Source organism: Sceloporus undulatus, chromosome 4 (assembly GCF_019175285.1).
Source record: "Sceloporus undulatus isolate JIND9_A2432 ecotype Alabama chromosome 4, SceUnd_v1.1, whole genome shotgun sequence".
NCBI classification, from domain to species: Eukaryota; Metazoa; Chordata; class Lepidosauria; order Squamata; family Phrynosomatidae; genus Sceloporus; species Sceloporus undulatus.
In genome coordinates, this window is record NC_056525.1 from 161,673,126 (window position 1) to 161,687,574 (window position 14,449).

The window sequence follows — 14,449 nt, forward strand, 5'->3', positions numbered from 1 at the left end:
CGACTGGAACGTGACTTTGGCACGACTTCTGGCCTCTTAGGACACATGCATCATTTAAACAGCATACCTTCAAAGTGATCCAAAGCAGCTTTATTTTGGCCTGTCTATACGGGCTCTTAATTTCCTTCAGACTAGAAATCTCACCCACATGGACTATAGTCCATAATAGGATTTTTGCCTGGGGATAGTGAGAGTGCAGCATATCTAGGAACTATCAAATTAGGGAAGACTGTCCCAAAGCATGGAATCTTAATTTACAACCTCTTCAATTCAGTTTGTCATTCATGTACACTTTTCCCCTTTCCCCCATCCCCACCAATATGTACATTCCACTCACTTCTCAAATGCCTTCCTTGCTAAAGGTTAATAAGAAATTATTTATTTCAGTCAGAGTTTACTGATCCACCATAAGAACAGTGATAAATGGATAGCTAAAAAGATTGTTTAGTGCATCAGGAATGGAGAATTCTTAATCTCAAATTTAAGAGCCTCAGTGGGTGAGGGTGGGGTGGGGGTAAAAAGCAGAATGGTTTTTTAAAGCTATTGATTAAAACCTATTGTTCTGATGAAGTTCCTTTTTAAAAAAATCCACTGTCCTAACCACAGACCTGTTCCATTCTAGATTTCACTCTTCTTTTCTATTTGATGGTTATTTGTTCTACTTTCCTGACCATTATGTTTTGTTTCTCTTTCTAGTCTGCCTAACAACTAAACCAGATGATGCATATCCTCTAATCCTAATTCTGCTACTTCTGAGGCACCAGGCCTTCTGAAAGAGGGAAAACTCGTTTATGAATTCTAACAGTTTAATTTGCTTAACTCTACTTTGCTAAAGCATATTTTTTACTTAGTGTTAACTATGGAATCTAGTGAGTTAGATAAATAATTAGAATAATCTATCAGATTACTGAAGAATTTAGTTAATTTACTAGTTAATTTCAAGATATGGTAGTATACTTATGCTAGTCATTCCTATCATGATCCACCACATCATTTGTATAATTAGCAAATAATTTACTTAAAACTCAGATTTGTTTCCTTTGAAGATTCCAACATCAACTTGTCAATGTCAGTGTCCTGACATCAGAATGAGAGTGAGTGTTTGCATGTATGTGTATATGTGTCTCTATCTGTCTTTCCTTCTGCCTACTAAGGATTGGGAGAAAAGTTAGAAGATGAAAATGTGGAGTGACCACATGCATGAGTGGAAAAGGTTTCATGAAAGAAAAAGAGTTGGTGAGGAGAAAATAAAAAACAGCACTGGGTTCAAGGGATGCAATCCACAGGGAAAGGTTCATTATAAATACCCCTTGTACAGTATACCATCTTGTTGGCCAGTAATAACATTTGGACAAGAGCAACTCCTGGCACAGTCTAGGTAAAAATCACCCAGCTACAGCAAAAACAATGTACACAACAATGTACCCCAGCTATTGGATTGACAGTGCACTACACTTTTCACACTTAAAAGAAACACTCACAGACCACTGATTCATCCTGGAGACTTTTATATTCAGTTAGTGTGTGTGTGTGTGACTTATAATCAACTTCAAAGCATGCCTCACAGCTCCAAACCTAGTCCACACACACATAGCAATCAACCACAATGCTCAACCAACCGAACATTCCAACTGTCCAAATATTTTTCTGTTGCTTAAAGACATATTACACCAATAGTCACCTCCAAAAATATTTTGGCATGATTTCTTATTTACATAATACAACACAGAGAACACAAATACATAGGTTACATAATGTTACAGTTTTAGCATGTTCATTCCATTTCCTCCAACCCAAGCATGGCCACCATTTCCTCATGCTTCTGTACAGGCAACACTTTTGTGTATATATCAGCCACATTTCTTTCAGATGTGCAATACTCAAGTCTTGCAACACCTTTGTGTACCATTTGTCTGACATTTGTGTACCTGACATCTAGGTACTTTGTCCTGTTCTTTAGATTCTTGGCCTCTGCCATAGCAATGCACGCCTGAGAATCTTCATACACCTTGATGGGACCCTCACACTCTTCTTCCAGGTCCTGCAGCCACTGTCTAAACCACTGTACCCCACTAGCTAATTCTGACAGAGCTACAAACTCCACCTCTACAGTGCAAAGCAAAACATTAATCTGTTTCCTAGACGTCTATGCTATCACAATATCAGCATGCTTGACTACCATTCCACACCACTCACAGACGTCCTGTCATCTTTCTCTGCATAACACCAGTTTATCACACTTTGCAACCTTATGGCACAGATCCTGTGTTCCTTTCAGGTAGCACACTATTCTCTTCAGTGCAGTCCAGTTATTTGCAATGAGCAGCAGACTTCCAACCACCGAGTGATAGAGCTCTGGTTTGTCAAACAACACATCAGATTCTGTTTTCACAAAATTTGTTGTCATGGGTGTTCTTACTACCTTTGCATCATTCAAACCACACTTGACTACTACCTGGTCAGTTTTCATCTTTGGCTCAAAAGCATCTCACCGTTCTGAGCTTTCTCCACTTCCATACCTAGATAGTGCTTCAAATAACCCAAATCCTTCAACTTGAATTTGCTTTCCAATTGTGTCTTCACAGCACTGATCGCATCTAGGCTTTCTGTTGCTATTGCCAGGTCATCTACATAGGAGGTGGGACAAAAGTGAGAGGTAACTCTGGTTCAGAAAGGAACCATTATGATTCAGCATTTGAAGCCTGCTGTATCATAGGAAGCTGATGACACACTGGCAGGGCATGAAGTCACCAGGTGGCAAACATGCAGAGTCAGGCCACATGGGGGACAGGAAACAAATGTAACACACCAGCAAGGGATTGGTCTAGAAGCTCCAGCACTAGACATGAATATAAGAGAGGGGCTTCAATACCTGGTGTAGTTGGTGTGTGGTGTAGAGTATTGGTGAGACATTCTGTCAGTGAGACCAAGATTTGTAAACAGTGGAACGAAGATTAAAACCCTCCTTGAGAGAACTCAGCATGCTGTTGTGTTTGCAGCTTCTGTGTGGGGGAGAAGGAGTTCTCCAACTTGCACTGAACTTCAGGGGCTTCTGTGGCATGTGAATTCCGATGAAGTGGACAAGCTTCTTGGATGTATAAGAGAGACAAGGTGTCCTCTCAATCCTTGTTCATCATGGTTGACTGCCCAGGGAGGTGATGCAGTAAAAACATTACTACGATCTATAATTAATGCATCCTTTAGGGAGGGGAAATTTCCAGCCAATTTAGGCTCAAGAGCAATATAGGCAGAGAGGTAAGAGTGGCAGAGAAACCAGGGGAGGGAGTGGGGGGGGGGCACTCCCTATGGCAACAAATGCATACTGCCGCATGTACTCTTGTACCTAATAGGCAAGGCAATATGCATGGCTTGTTTGACATATGCACATGTGTGCAGGTATCCCTAACAATACTTTTGCATGCTGGTATGCTTGGGTGGCTCCCGCAACAACGTTAATGTGGGTATACCTTTGAGTCTCCTTTTCATGAGCGTCAGGTACATGTATTCAGTCTTTCTACACAACCCTCCCTTGCCTGTACCTCTCCCCTGCCTCCTCCTGAGCCCTGCAAGATGTGTTTTGTGTTGAAACTATGCCCTCTGCCATATGTCCTATAGAACACGAAGTAGGAGGAGAAACAGAAGATGAAATCACTAATCCCAGGGCTGCAATGTCATCAGTGGACTGCCTAGCTGTGATCCAGAGGAAGAGGGTGCATTGCTCAGAAGCCACAACAACTGGTAGTGCTATTGATTGGCTCATTGCTGCCACCTCAGAGCACATGCAGGGACTCATGGAATAAGGAGGAGGGCAAGCAGAGGGCCGCAGGCAGCAAAGGGAGTTGCAGGGGAGATCCGTTCAGGTGCAGCAGCAACGCAATGCCACTCTAGAAGTGCAGACTGGACTTCTGGGCCAGGATGTTGAAATCATGAGGGTGACCCAGGGTGGCATCAGTGGCAGAGAGGGCAGTGTGGAGGAGGGCGCAAGAAGTAGGGCCATCCCTCTGGCCCTGGAGGAGGGGTCTGTGCAGCAGGGAATAGAAAAGAGATGCAACCCTCCAGCCCAGGAGCAGGGAGTTGGTATGGAGGTGGAGATCTCTGAGGAATACCCCTTACATGAATCTTCCAGCCTCTTCAGCAGTGAGGTACCAGTCCCACAGCCCTCTTGCCACCCCCAAAGGTGGAGGGCAGGTAGAGGGGGAAGGGGATGTTGCAGCCAGGCCCACGGAGAAGGCATTCAGCACCATGATGTTCCCAAACAACATCTCCCTTCCCAAGGGTATCCCTTCTCTTTGCACCCTGTCTCTTGCCATCCCTTCCCTTACCACCTTTCACCATGCCCTCCTCAATGATTCCCCACGGTGATCCTGCCTACATTGAACCTGCAGACCTGCGCATAAAACATCACAATTTTAAGAATGAAAATACTTCTTTATTCATAAAAACATCCTGCCCCGGTTCAATTTCTGCAAATTGTGTGGTTGTGACCACAGAGCTATCAGATCAGCCATCTCCACATGAGACCACAACATCCTTCCCCCTCTTTAAGGCAGGCTTGTGGATGCCTCTGCCATTCTGCCCAGTATCAAAGACAAACTGTGACAGAGGTCTGCTAAAGATCTGCGGAGCTGTGCAGGGATACAGAGAAAATGGCGCTGCAATGTGTGTAGGGGTCCAGCTTAAAAGTGAAACTTTCCCCTTATCACTTTTTCCAGGGGAATATCCAGCAGCAACAGTTACAGCATCCCACTGTTCGTAGGGCGCATGCTTAGTGTTAGGGTTAGGGCTAGGGTTTGGCTTCTGCCATGCCTGTGGCTCAACATCCACACCTGGGGAGCATTAGATGTTCCAATTTGAAGCCTACTGCACACAGTGCATGCGCCAGAGTCCCGACCCATTTTCTGCCGCAAGTGCACCAGAGCATGTATATGGGTACCTTAAACATACGGTGGCCATTTTCTGTCACACTTGCGAAGGTATGCCTTTTTCAAAAAGAACCAGGGAAAAGCTGCTTCCTTTTAATGCAAACGTGGCATGTTCCTACCAACCTTTAGGTGTGTGTCATCTAAAGGCCACACATTCATTCCAGCATGAACACACCTCTTTTTGCCCGTCTGTATAGGGCCACACTTAAGAAACCAATCTTTAGATTAGGTGCAAACAAAACATGTGAACATTTCTCTCGTATGCAGGGAATAAAGGCTGTTCCCATTTTCTCCACTTTGCTGGGAGCACCATCAGCCAGGTTCACTTTGGTCACTGATGCCAGCTTCACATTCTGAAGCAATTCTATACGGTTAACAACATGGTATGTTATCCTACTGTATATGATCCAGACATCTGTTGTCTCATCATCACAAGCTGCAAAATTAAAACACCTTTTTCCAGGAACAGCTGTTCTTGAGGCTTCCCTTGTAGGCTTTTCCTGCTGCTTTCTGTAGTGGCCATTGTCTTTTCTCAGATGCCCCTCCATTCCACAGCCATAGCACACCTCACAAAGCTACCTGATGCAATCTGCTCTCCCTGAAATGCAGAAGGTATGTGCTTCTTATCTCTGCCAGCTGCAGACTGCAAACTGCTGCTGCTGCTCTCAGCCTTTCTCTTGTTCCTCCAAGACATGATCTAAGATGAGGTTCAGGGTCAAATCTGCTTTTGGTAAACTTTGCAAATGTAGAGCAGAAAGTCCCAACTTTCATTCAGGCTGCCTAAAACACTGTAGGACTTTTGTGCCTCTGAAAATGTCATTGCTCTGTTTTCCAACTCAACAAAGAGAGTTCTGATTTTGTCCAGATGATCTTTGATGTCACCACCAACTTTCAGTTTGCTATTGTACAGTCTTTTGGTTAAAATCATCTTAGATGCACAAGAATCTCGCTGATAAACATTCTTCAGACTTGTCCAGTATTCTAGCCCTGTAGCTGTATTGTTCACATACACTACTTGATCTGGCAATAAAGACAATATTATTGTAGCTCTCGCTTGCTAATCAGCTTGATGTTGTTCAAGACTCCACGGTTATGCTGGTGGTTTTTTAACCTAGTCCCACAAATTTTCTCTGACAAGAAAACTCTGTGTCATAATGGACCAAGTGTGATAGCTGAAGCCATCTAATTTTGCAAAGCTTAAAGTTCCTGTGTTGTAAACCATGAGGGCAGGCTATAATCAACACTTCCACAGAAATGGGGGGGGAAAACCCACAAAAAAGCTTTGTCTTCAGAGAAAAGATAATGGTCAATCAAAAGTAAAACCAAAACAAGCCAAATACCAGATACCAAATGCCAAATGGCTGCCTTTTTTTTTTTTTTTTTTGGCAAAAGCACACAATAAAAGCAAAAAAGCAAACCTCTTTAAAACAGTTTTTTTTACTTCAACCAATTCATCCCAGTGGCTAAACACCAGCCGGTCCTGGGATATACTGGCATATATTGGGCTAAACTCGGTTATACTGGGATACACTGGGCTATACTGGGCCCATAGCTAATTGTTGGCCAGTAATAGTATTTTGACAAGGCCAACTCCTGGCACAGTCTGGGTAAAAACCACCCAGCTACAGCCAAAACAATGTACACAAAACAAAAAAGCCCAGCTATTGGTATTGGCAGTGCACTGACCACTTTTCACACTTAAAAGAAACAATCACAGACTGTTGATTCTTCCAATGTTTCTGGAGGCTTCTATATTCAGTTATAATATATATAATCCATCAGATTTATATTCAGATTATAATATATATATAATCCATTAATTATATAATCTGTCAGATTACCATCCTGATGCCTTTAAAAAGGCCGTTAAGACATATATCTTCTGGCAGGCCTTTCCTGAATAGCATACGTGGCTGTTAAATTGGGTCCACCACCATATGAACTTTCTGAAACCCCATTCAACCCTCTTTGATTATTTTAATGTATAGTTTTAATTGCTATTGCATTTAATTGATGTTTTAAGTGGAGGGAAGGAATAATTGGGTTATTATGTATGTATCATATGGATTTTAACAGTAAGCTGCTTTGATGGTCCTTGACAGAGAAGTTGGGTATAAATACAGTGATACCTCGGGATACGAAATACCCAGGTTACGAAATTTTCGGGATACGAAAAAATCCCATAGGGAATCATTGTTCCGGGTTACGAATGTTTTTTCGGGTTACGAAAAATCTTTTGGTGCTTTTTTCGGCTTTTTCGCACGGAATCGCGGCTTTTCCCCATTAGCGCCTATGGCAATTCGGCTTACGAAGGCTTTTCGGGTTACGAAAGCGGCCGCGGAACGAATTAATTTCGTAACCCGAGGCACCACTGTAAAGCTATTCTTATTATTATATGCAATATAATACAGCATATACACACACACACCTATCTGACTTATACAGTCCACCCTCCATATCTGCAGACTTGCCATCTGTGGATTTGAACATCCATGGATGGCAAGCCCATGGGAGGGCAGTCGCAGCAGTGGCATTGGCAGAGAAGGAGACAGAGAATCATAGAATAATAGAGTTGGAAGAGACCGCATGGGCCATCCAGTCCAACCCCTTGCCATGCAGGAAATCCAATCAAAGCATTCCCAAGATGAGAAGATGAGGAGGAGGAAGGAAGCAGAGGAAGGAAAAGGAGGATGAGTGGCAGCAGTGGTGACAGAGGGGGATAAGAGGATGATAAGAGGAGGAGGAGGAAGGAAAAGGAGGAGGAGGAAGGAGACAGAGGCCAGGTGAAGAGGAGGAGGAAGGAAAAGGAGGAGGAAGAGCAGCACCGGCAGTGATAGGAAGGAGGAAGAGGAGAAGAGGAGGAGGAAGTTAGGAAGAGGAAGAAGAAAAGTTAGCCCCCAGCTGCCTGCTGCGGTGAGAGCCATGAGGCTGGCTTCAGGGAATGGGGATGGTTCAAAGTGCCATTGTCCCCAATGGTGGCAAGACCACATGGCTGTGTCCCCACTGAGTAATATGGGACTTCAGCATCTGTTGGTTTTGGTATCCGTGAAGGGAATCCAGAATGGATCCCCCACAGATACCGAGGGCTGACTGTTATCAAGTTCAAAGTCTGCTTCATAGCTCCAAACCTAATCTATACACACACAGCAATCAACCACACACTGCTGCTTCAGTCATAACTCTCAACCAACCGAAGATTCCAAGTATCATCAATCAACTGTTACCTGTTAATCAAAATATTTTTGTGTTGTTTAAATACATATTACACAACACATCTTCCAGGTATTGTACTGTGTATTAAAATGACTATGAATAGCGATAAAGAGTGTTCACAGGACCAGATTCAAGAAGCTGGCACTTTTCCTCACAGAGGTTTCAGTCACGTTGTAAGTGTACCCAGGATCTGGCTCTGGAAGGTGGCAAGTATGCACAGAATCTGGTATCATGAGGTGGTAGATGGCCCCAAGATCCTGTTCCTAATACTAGTGAGACAGGACTAAGCCTTTTGACACCTGCCTTCTCATGCCCAATTGCCTTTGTCTTACCGAAATTCCCCATTTTACCAACTTCCCCCTTTAGTCACAGGCTGCTGGAGCACCAACGGCCAACAACCTGAAAAAGTCTCCCCTTCATAATGTGTAGCACACCCACTCCTGTGCCAGGAGGGGTCTAAAGGTTGCTCTTCTGAGATGGGGATCCACACCTGAATGGTCAAATCAGCTTTCAATAGTTCATTGTACCTGCTTTTCTTTCATTGTCCCCACTATTCTCCTCCTCACCTATCTTTGCCTCTCCTTGATGGTTGATTTTTTTGAAGAATTATTCTCCATCCCCATCACTTGCCACCCCATTCTAAGAAGTTTTCCCTGGCTTAGCCAGTGACGGACCATGTATTACTTGCAAATGGCACCAGCAGCAGGTACCAGCACAACTGCTCACTAGTTTCTAAGTAGCAGCATGATGTGCACAAGCACAAATAAACTAAAAGTAATGGATTCAACCCACATAAAACTGTTCTCTGAGGCAAAGGTTGCTGGAAAAGATAAGGAAATACTGATATGATGGTTCCCTAAAACATTAGGGTGACTGTAGGAGAAAACCCTAGAACAGCAGAGGAAGGAGTGAGTGCAGAAAAAAAATGAAAAGGTAGGCACAATCACAAATAAATGATCAAACAGTGTGGAATACAGGGAAAAAAGAATTGTGATGGCTTGGCTTGAACATCAGATAAAATTAAGAGAGAGATGGAACTGTGAAAGAATTAGAAATTTTGAGGTTCGAGAAAGAACACGAGTAAAGGGCACAGGAACTAAAAGAGAAGGAGAAAGATAAAGAAAGACAGGGCTTATAAATTAAAGATGTGTAACATGAAACTGAAGGAAATGGAATTGACAGCACGTTTGACTCCCATGGATGCTACCACTAATAGTTTCCCTCACTCTGATGTAAACATATTTCTAAATATTATAAAGGAGACAACATAGATGCATTTTTCACTAATTTTGAAAGTGAATATGCTGATGTGAGTGAAAGATGAAGAGAGAGTGGAATATTTTAAGTTCCAAATTTGTGGACGTTTGGCAGAAATGTATGGAAAGTGAGACTGGAAGAAGTGAAAGCCTGTGGATTATTTAAGGAAAGAGTTAATGATTTGGCTTGACATCAAAAACTGAGAATTTAGGAATTTAAAAAAAGAACTCTGGGGAAACATATACATAATTAAGCTGTTGGTTGGACAAGTTTTCAGGAAATTGGTTTGATGAGTACAATACTGAAACTAAAGATGGTGTAATAAACGTAGCTGGACTGGAAAAGTTTTATAACATTTTACCACAAGATTTAAGTGGCTAGTGCAGGACAAGCAACCAAAGACAGTTGCAAAAGCAGCAGAGACAATGGATTAATTAGTACTCAAAAGAGGGGAAGGGAGGATGAAGTCTGTAGTCTCAGAACTAAAATCACTTTCTTATCAAAGTGTCATCCTAAACCTCAGACAGGCCCTTCAGAGTGAGAATTCATGCAAGGGTCCAATTCACATGCTGAGAGAGAGAGATTAGTTATGGCACTTTATTGAATCTTGCAAGTTTGAGTACACGCAGCTTAGTAGCAAATCATGTGTCATCCCATTACGGTGTGAACAGCATTCTTATAAAGTTTCACAGTTATATCTCTGTCATCAGAGCAAGCTGTAGTTGGAAGACTGTATTCTACATACAAACATAGCCTAAGCTCATGGACACTGCATGGACATTAACTCATGATTTGCTGCTGAATCTTTGCTTACTATATCACATACATGTTTTTCTGCTTATGCATAGCAAAACTGAATTCACCTATTGTCTGTTCACCATCCAGAAACATGTTATCTCTTGCAACTATACTTAGAATTGCCATTTATCCCAGAAAACATGGGAAATCCCAGACTGAATGACTGTTCTGGCTGGCTGGGTCAGCTGAAGCAGTAAATCCCAGATTTCTCCTTCATTGCAGGCCAATGGGCAGGTTAAAATGTGATGAAGCAGGAAATGGTGCAAGAAGATTGGCACTGATGGGAGCCTAACCCTGCCCGGCATTGCCACCCTATTCTTCCCTTCCTTCCTCACTTCCCCCGACAGGCCCAGAAGGGGGGAAAGTACAGGAGGCAAGCAGGGATGGCTATGTGTTATGTGATGATTGTGTTGGTGGCTTGAGCCTAGGCTTAGGCCTGCACAGTGGAACTGCTTCCAAACAGCCTTGAAAAGATAAAGAGAGTCCCTTTATTCTTTGGAGCTGCTTGGAAGCCTCCCTCTCTTTCTATAGCTAAGGAAAAAAACAAGGGGGGAAAGTGCTCTTAACTTGGTACTGGTATTGAGGTTGAAGCATAATGGTGGAAACAGTGCAATGGTTAATCTGTTGAATTTTTATACTCAGAATGCAAATTAATAATATGTAATTGTACATGACTAAACAATCTTGTCAAAGGAGAACATTTACCTTTTTACTTATAATAACTTGCATAATATGCAGATTAGATGAAGGACTGGAATATGGCAACCCTAGCAGTACTCCAGTTAAGTTCCCAGAGAAAGGAATGTCAGTTATTACTGCAAAGAACCAGGCCGCAAGGCTTCTGTTTGCTTCTCTAAATCATACTGTAAGGCCTACTTTCTGTCCTCTGACTATCAAGAGGAAGGCTTCTTGAGACAAAAGTTTATGGCAGAAATAAGGAGAATGTCAAAGCCAACCCACAAGTTACCGGTTATTCAGACAGTGAAAATAATTCAGCCACAACATTGTGAGTTCAATCCTGAAAGTCTCCAGGTTGACTCAGCCTTCCATCCATTCACAGGTTGGTAAAATGACTACTCAGCTTCTTGAGGGCAACTGGCTAACATATTGTAAACTCTCTCAGAAGAAGAAGTGACAGTTGCATCAGCCTTCCTACGATGCACTGTTTTAAAATGCAGACTCATGTAACTGCCACTAGGACCGTAATAACATCTGCTACAGCTCCACTTAGTAGCCACATCCATGTCATTTTCTCAGACCTGTTTACAACATGGCAATCCTGACAATCCTCACCCTATTGGGTAATAGGTAAACATGCATAAAGTGTGGCCAAGATAATTTAGGAAATACTGAAGCTACGTGTAATAGTACCATCAGAGAACCTGTAGGCATCTCCAGTGGTCCTGTTTGAAAAACTGGAGCCCTGTTGGCGCAGTGCTTAAATGCCTGTACTGCAGCCACTCACTCACAAACTATAAGGTTGCGAGTTCAATACCAGCAAAAGGGCTCAAGCTCAACTCAGGAGTGCATCCTTCCAAGGTCGCTAAAATGAATATCCAGCTTGTTGGAGGCAGTTAGCTTACACTTTGTAAACTGCTTAGGGAGTGCTTAAATGCACTGATAAGCAGTATAGAAATGTACTTGTTATTGCTATATTTGCTAGAAAATTAAATGACCCATGCAGATGTTTAGCTTATGCCTTAGGCTGATCTGTTGACCAAGAAGATGGGGAGGGCCAAATACTTTCCCTATTTCTCACGAAGAGATACTGGTGGGAGCCAGTGGCCTCAAGGGATCAGGCCAAAATGGCATTTATCACACACATTGTGTTGCTTTATCATACTGTCCTATCTTTTGGATTTGGAAATGTCCTCTCTACCTTCCAAAGGTTACTGAACAAAATGTTAGAAGGTCAGAGTGAGTTTTCTGTTGTTTACATCAAGGACCCAGGAGATTTAAGCCACACATAAGAAGATCATCTCTACCATTTGAAACTAGCTCTTGGTAGAGTCAAAGATGCTGACCTAATGATTATGGCACCCAAATGAAACAATAGGCAGGGAGAAGTAAAATATCTGGCACACATGTTTGGAGTGGAAAAATTAAGCCAGAGCAAAACAAAGTAGAGGTAATTGATAATTGGCCCATACCTATCACAAAGAAAGAAAGAAAGAAAAGAAAAGAAAAGAAAAGTAGAGCCTTCTTAGGATTGTTGGATACTATGGAAAGTTACTCCAAACTTCAATTCTATAGCCATCCCTTCATCAGGGCTAACTAATAAGATCACTTCAGATAAGTTTTTTATGGACTACAGAATGCCAAGAGGCTTCCCAAACACAGAAAAGGTTAATTACATCCAAGCCTGTATTAATTGCACCAGGTTTTGATAAATCATCTGTACTAAATAAAATAATAAATAAAATTTTTATTTTTATACCGCCCTTCCATAGATCAGGGCGGTTCACAGCAAATATCAATAAAACACAACATATACATTCAGGTTAAAACAATTACACAGCAGCAGAATAAAACCCCCGTTAGCCAGTCCTCTTTGCCACAGAAGAGGAAGGGAGGCCCACTGGACTTTAGTTGGGGAATGCCATCTGAAATAGAAAGGTTTTTAGGTCCTTTCTAAATTGGGCCAGGGAGGTGGCCGAGCAGAGCTCTGTGGGCAGTGTGTTCCAAAGGGCCGGGGCGGCGATGGAAAAAGTCTTCCTCGTGGTAGAGGTCAATCTAACCCCTGGCACCCTAAGTAATTTCTGCCCAGATGTTCTGAGGGTGCGGGACGGAATGTATGGGGAGAGGCGGTCCTTCAGGTATCCTGGGCCCAAGACACATTGAATATTTGGATTGGAATAATTTTAAATCAGCAGGGGAAGCACAGACAGCCCCGTCCCATTATGTTTCTGATCAGAAAGTACTACGAGAACAATAACTGGCCATCCTGAAAAAAGAGTGTTTGGCAATGGTACGGGCTTTGAGTAAGCTGAAACCTTACCTTTGGTGAAGAAATTTTGTTCTAAGAACTGGTAATTTCCCCTTATATTGGTTGCATCATATAAAAATAACAAAAGCTGTTATGTTGGACTCTTTTACTTTAGGATTATAACTTTGATACAGTGCATATAAAAGGACATGAAAATATAACCGCTGGTCAGAAAAACAGAAGCATAACATCCATTACCTAAGGACCAGGAAGGTAAAACTGAAGGGCTTTGGAAAATAGCAGCAGCAACAAAACCAACAACAACCCATTTTTCCTTCTTGCAACACATTACTTAAGTAACACAACTGCAACAAAACTAATGTATCTGGAATATGACTGGTATTGTTGGTAGTTGGTGGGGGTGTTCTCACTTAAGATTTGAAACGATTTAAAATACAACGTTTTTAATAAAACCGATTCAAAATAACCCTGGTCTTATCCCGCATTCCGAATCGCTTTTATTCTTCGTTCCTATCTGGTTTTTTAAATCAAAGTTTTTACCTACAAGCGTTCCTACTTGGCATGAAATCGGTGTTTAAATAAATCGATTTTTCTCCTCCATACCTTATTTGGAGCTGTCAATCAATAGTATGTCAGAATGACGTAACGTTAATCTGGAATATTTGGAAGCGATTTATCTTTTGGCATCGTTTCCATTTCATTGACAGTTTGTGAATCGATGTATTTTTGGCGTTTTTTTCTTCAAATGGACCAATGAAGGCACTTAATCGCTGAAACGTCCTCTTCTGTGTCTCCCCATATTAACTGCCATAACTCAGTGCTAGGGAATCCTGGGAATGGTAGTTTATTATGGCACCAGGACTCTCTGGCAGAGGAGGATAAATGTCTCACAAACACAACAGTTCCCATAATTCCTTAGTACTGAGCCAGGGCAGGTTAAGGGGTCTCAAACTGTATTATTTCTACAGTGGGTTTGGAACTACAGATGAGGTTTTTTTTCATAAATTAAAAAGTTGTTACTTTATAATTACCTTATATATATATATATATACACACACACACACACACACACACACACACACTCATATGCATATATATATACATGTGTGCAAACACACACACACAAATATATATGTGTATATATACCTATATGTTTGTGTGTGTATGCATTTATATATATATGCATATGTGTGTGTGAGTATTCATATATAATCGTGTGTGTGTGTGTCTGTCTGTCTGTCTGTAGTGTGTGTGTGTGTGTGTGTGTGTGTGTTTGCCAAATCGGATCAAGGAGGAGAAGGCAGTGGGTTTC